The following is a 6000-nucleotide window of genomic DNA, read 5'->3' as shown; positions in this document are numbered from 1 at the left end:
TTGATCCCTGGGTCAGGAACATCCCCTGAAGGAAACGGCAACCGACTCCAGTATCCTTGCCTGGAAAATTCCATGGACGAAGGAGCCTGGCCGGCTACAGTCCATGGAGTTGGACACGACTGAGCGACTTCACTTTACTTTAGTGTACTTACAAATACGTGTGTCTGGTGTCTCCAAGGCATCTAGCAAGCTGCCCTGCACACATAAAGTGTTCAAGTAATGTACCTGTTATTTCCTCTGCAGTCAGGGCCACTTTCTATGGAATTTGTTTCTAAATGCATCTACACCAAAAAAAGGGGGTGCCGTGAAAACAATCATGAACAATAGCTCCTTTCAGGGAAAGCTGTTTCCCCCAGAAGGCAGAGGGAAGATGAAAAAGGACAAAATAAAAACAGAAGTTGGAAGCTCCATTGCTCCTGGGCAAGCAGCCCTATTCCCTGGGCCTCTCTGAGCCCTATCAGATACATACCAAAACGGGAGACATCAGAAGAGGTGCTGGACAGCAATTTCTGTTTCTGTTTCACCAATAACAGTACTAAGAAGTATGTGAAGGAAGGAGCAGTTCTCTATGAAACCCTGCAAGGCCTTGGCCAAGGCATCATATTCTTCCAGGCCTCTCTTTTCCTCATCTGCGGACAAGAGATATACCAGGGGAGTCTTTAAGATCTCTTCCGATTTCACAAGACTTCTGGGATTGGACATACCTCTATAATATTTCCTAATTCATTACATCATTTCTATTTCCTGCTTCATCCCTGGTACATATACCAGTTCTTTCTTTTGATTGGCACAAGAAGAAGGGGCTTCTAGGCTGGATCTTGGATCAGGGGACCAAAAGCAGGACATTCTATCTTTTTACATTAATTACTTAAAGGAAGTGTCTCAAACTGGGAAACAGAGTGTGTGTCAACTGTAAATAAACTTCTGAGGGTTCTGTTATTGTCTTTGATTTATTTAGTCAGGTGGGTGCCTTAGGAACAAAAAGACAGTGAAAACAACAGCTTCAGACCTGTATTTTTTCACACATTCTTGCTTCTTAGTTGGAGCTCAGAGGAGGGGACATAGCTTACATTTTTTGAGGACTGCAAGGACCCTTTAACACACTGCTTTAACCTTCTCACCTAGGCTCAGAAAACCCCAGTGTTTGTCATGTGGGTTTTCCTGTTTCTGGTTTGTCTGCTACAAATCGCTGATGCTCTCAGATTTCCTGGCTGTCACTCTCTGGCCCTGGAGGGGATGCCTGAGGGGGTTGAACCCTGCTTTGCTCTCCAGTGGGGGCAGCTCTACTGTTCACCCTGTGTTTGTTCCTGTCATTACCCCTGAAAGGACAGCAGTGCCAGGCTCAGGCCTATTAGCTCCCACTGCGGCCAACCCTCTCATAAATAACCCGTTGTCAGGGATTTTAATGGAAGCCCTCTGGAAGCTGTAAATCTTTGTGGCTCCCTCCTGCATCCTCTCTCTCATTTCCATCACAATATTACTCCAGAGGGACCGGAGACCAAAGCAAGCCCGAGCTTGCCAGAGCAGATTGGTAGGACACTGGGGAAAGAAAGAGGCGGGATGGGGGAAGGGAACAGAGCTGGGACAGTTGGTCTTAGGGAAGCATCTGTTGGGTGGCCAGTTGATGATGGTCACCTGATCCCCAAGACCCTGGAGAGGGGGAAGGGCAAGATGGCCTAGGGCCACCTGGTGGGAAGAGGGAAGAGAACAGGATGGCAGAGAGGCTTCTGGAAGTGTGCACCTCGGGCCCTCCAGTGTGAATTTAAGCACCAAGTAGCAGGATTTTAGTGTCTGCTTCAGGTTAAGCTATGCCTTTGCCTTTAGCCTCCTGCTTAAGCAGATCAGCAGGTAAAGGGGTAGTGTCCTGTGTTGGCAGGAAAACTTTTCCTCTACCAATTTAGGTCTGAAAGGTAACAAAGTTTTTAAGTACACCAGAGCATTCAGGAGTAACTACCCCAAATAGCTAGGGATTAAGGTTTGGACATCAGTTTAATAAGAGTAGGGGGTGGTTAGGGATTCAAAGGATGGAAGTCTCTAATGATGGAAGTCTCTAATGATGGAAGTGTCTAATTTTTTGGAATGTCCAAAAAAATGGACATTCCAAATGGCTGGGTGGTGCCTGCCTGACTGGAGATCTTCCTGGATGGGTGGAGGGGGTTGCCAGATTGTGACCACTGGTGTTTGGAAAACTCTGGTTTATTTATATCAGGGAAGTTCAAATTGGATTTCTTTCTGCATCGGCTGTAGCCCAAATACTTCCAACTTAAAGTAAAAATTCTCCTGAAGGTTGTTTTTTTTTTTTTTTTTTAAGTCCATTCACCTGCTGTTTCTCCAGTATTCTATCACAGCATGGCACGAAGTCCTGGGCACAAAGTTCCCAGTGAACCTGCTAAAACTTAGCTCCTGGACTAACTTCAGCATGCTTCACATCACAGATGTGGACTTTGTCTTTTCCCTTAGTTGTTTTGACTACAGGTTTTCTTAGGGAGGCCTTCTCCTTCTTACATGTCTCCCCTCAATTGCTGGAAAAGAAAGTAATGATCCAAGTCTTACATAAATCTTACTCCTTGGGACTAAACGATCTTTTTTCACAGGAGCAGTTACATTTCAGTGGCATCAAGTCAAGCATCTGGAAAAATTTCAAGAACGAAGAGGGATGTATATCCTCCCTCGGTTCAATCCGTAAGGGAGTTTCTCAAAATCGCTATGGTTCAAGACTTAAAATCAATCCTCTGCTCAATCGTTCACCAATCTGAATTAACCCAAGCAAAAACAGCTCTGTGCTGTGCTTAGTCTCTCAGTCGTGCGATTCTTTACTGGCTGCCGATCCTTTCCAGGCAGGACTCTAAGCTCAGACAGCTGGAAACTTTAGGAAACCACAATTATTTGAATCCAGTCACTACTCTGATTCTCCACCTGAGAACAGTCAAGGTGTTGCTTTGAGAAGTCAAAACCCCTGAGCCCTGGGCGGCTTTCTTATTGGCCAGTTCAGCGGCGGCCCCCCGCCCCCACCCTCTGATGTATCATGATTCAATAAGCCTGAGCGGTTCGTCACAGGCCTGTGATACCCATTTTACTGCTAAAGAAGCTAAGTCTCAGGTCACGTCGGCTGTCCGAGGTTACACAGGCAACCTGAGATCTCGACTTGGGTTTCAATCTAGCCCTCTCCGCTCGGTGTTTCCTGCTCCGGGTAGTGGATGTTTACCCTCTACAGAGTGCCTAAGGCCCAAGGCGCCCCTCGCTGGGACCGACTAACTGCCCTGGAGCTCCAGAATCAGACGTTCTGATTCGCTCGGGCCCCCGACGTTCAAGCCGCGCCTGCGCACGACGCCCGGACGGCGCGGGCCGGGTCCGCCTGGGACCCGGGGGCGGGGCGGACCGGGGAGGGCTGGGCGGATCCGGTAAGGCGGGGACCCACGGAGGGCAAGCGGTAGTTGGGCCTCGCGCTCCGGGAGCGCGGCCCCGCGTCCCAGCGTCCTCGGCGTCTCCCGGGACGACCTCGGGCTCTTCTCTCTCCGAGCGGTTAACTGGATTCGGGAGGCGGGGGGCATGCCAACTACCGAAGGGGCCAATCGAAGGCCTGGAAAGCCCTATATGCAAATAGGGGGGCCGGGCGGACCCCACATTAGGAGCGGCTCGGGTTGGGGTTAGGGGTTGTCTGGAAGCCAGAGGGAGCGTCTCCTTCGAGGAGGGGACCCACGAGTGTGGTTGCGAGCGACACGGGCGGCAGAGCGGGGGCGAGACGGGGGAATAGGGATTGCGGGTAAGAGCGCCCCACAGCCCGCTGCTGCCCCCAGGCCGCGGCCTCCTAGTGCCTCCCCAGTGAAAACCGGGTTCTACATGCTCCCCTGGTCCCCCACGGTGCCCAGTTTCCCATGGCTACCCCTCTCCCCTTCCCTGGAGGCATTCTGTGGCAAAAGCCTCCCGCACGCCCCTGCTTTCTCTCGGTTCTGCTGTAGCCCGCCTCTTCTCAGCAGGTCTAGGTACCGCTCGCCCCCTTCCACGCCCCATACTCAGTTCACTGCTAAAATAGTCTCACTCCCTTTTCTCGTCCTCAGGACCCCGTGGCCAGATCTTTCTCACACACCAACCATTCTTTTCCCAGCTCCTCACTCTCCTAACCTACCTTTCCTCCCAAACCTGGGTCGCCCTCTGTGCGCACCCTCACTTCCTGCCCTCCCTCGGTTTCCCCAAACCGTTGCTCCCAGGGAGCTGTCCCTGAGATACCAGAGATCCCTGGGAATCGCACAACTCTGTCCCTCTCCTCCTTCCTCATCCTCGGATCCTTCTCCTGATCACCTTTCTTCCTTTGTCTGGAGAATCCTTACAGAAAGACACTTCTGTTTCTCGTGGCAGTGCAGCCCCCTGCAAATAACCTACCTCCTTTCCAACCCTCTCCAAATAACCTATCTCCTTTTCTTTCACTTCTAGGCGTTATTTCTCACCTTCCTGAAGGAAAACCCTTCTAGGCTTGAGGAAAGTTCTTTGGGATTTGAACCCTAGGGAAAAATGTAACATATTTATTAATAGGAATGAACGTGGGAAGGGAGCTACAGTTTACTAAACCCTAGTATGTGCTAGGCACTTAAGTTATTTATTGTGTACACCAGTGCCACAATTATATTTTCATTTTACAATAGCCCTTATTTTGAACCAAACATTACTTTAAGAGCTTTAGAAATATTAACTCACTTAATCTTTAAAGCAACCCCATGAGGTGAATATCATTTTACTTACGAGGGAACTGAGGTACAGAGAGACTCACTCACCCACAGTCACCCTTCTGTTATAGTAAGTGGTAGAGGTGGGGTTTGGATCCAGAACCAATCTGTCTTTGCTAGTTACGCACTGCGTATTGTGGAGAAAATGACTGGGTATGAGCCTGCCTGAAAATTGCATCTTCCAGTCTTGCAGAATGCCTTGATTTCTAGCAGAATAAAAGATGGCATCTGAGTCAGCAAGTTTCTTGTTCGCAGGGAATGTGGCCAGTTATTCTCAGCACTTATTGGCAAAACCCTTGAATAGCTGAGTGCCTCCCTTGTTAGTCTGTGTTTTGCTAAGGGTCCCTTCAGGCCTTGTGCTGAAATTCAAAGGGTGGATAGAATGAAAAGCCAACAGACCATAGTGAAAGTGAAAGTCTCTCAGTCGTGTCCAGCTCTTTGTGACCCCATGGACTATACAGTCCATAGAATTCTCCAGGCCAGAATACTGGAGTGGATAGCTGTTCCCTTCTCCAGGGGATCTTCCCAACCCAGAGATTGAACCCAGGTCTCCTACATTGCAGGCAGAGTCTTTACCAGTTGAGCCACCGGGGAAGCCCTTCCTTTCTGAAGTTATAGTTTTATGCTAAAATATAGACCAAATAGTGCTCAAATTGACTCTGGTAACAAGGGGCAGAAAAAAAAAAAAAACAACCTTGCTAGAGTAGGGGAAGGAGTGGAGGACCATAGTAGGCATTTTATTTTATCTTGCCCGCTTCAAAGTTCAAAGCACTTTCCTGGATATTAAGCTTTTATCTTCTTGGTGATTCTGTAATGATGGAAAAGATAGGAAATGAGGGCGAATATAAGCACTGGCTTCTAAATATGATATCCTATGTCAAAGAGGCAAAGCTAAAAGCAAGATCCAGAGATCTTACTCCATATCTTTTTTTGCCCTATCTCCTATCTTTTCTAAGAGCTAGCAGAGGCGTTCTATGCTTCTGGTAGGGGAATGAGGACCAAAAGATGAAAAGGTGAGTGGAGTGCAGGAAAACCTGTTATTTGGAGGAAGAGAAGGAAATCACAGGCAGACACAGTAGGAAAACTCTTAGTGCTGAATGAATTCCTACAGACCAAAAGAAAAGCCTGGGTTGTGAAGGTCAGGGTTAAAAAACCTAGGCTAACATTTGAAACACTTAACAACCAAATGATTCTTTCCTCCCTTTTACAGACTCCCATATTAATCCCTGGTAGCTCAGCAGGTAAAGAATCTGCCTGAAATGCAGGAGACCCCAGTTCG

The sequence above is a fragment of the Oryx dammah genome, unplaced genomic scaffold (genome assembly GCF_014754425.2).
Source record: "Oryx dammah isolate SB20612 unplaced genomic scaffold, SCBI_Odam_1.1 HiC_scaffold_8, whole genome shotgun sequence".
NCBI classification, from domain to species: domain Eukaryota; kingdom Metazoa; phylum Chordata; class Mammalia; order Artiodactyla; family Bovidae; genus Oryx; species Oryx dammah.
The sequence above is the reverse complement of the archived record's forward strand: the minus strand, read 5'-3'. Positions refer to the sequence as shown.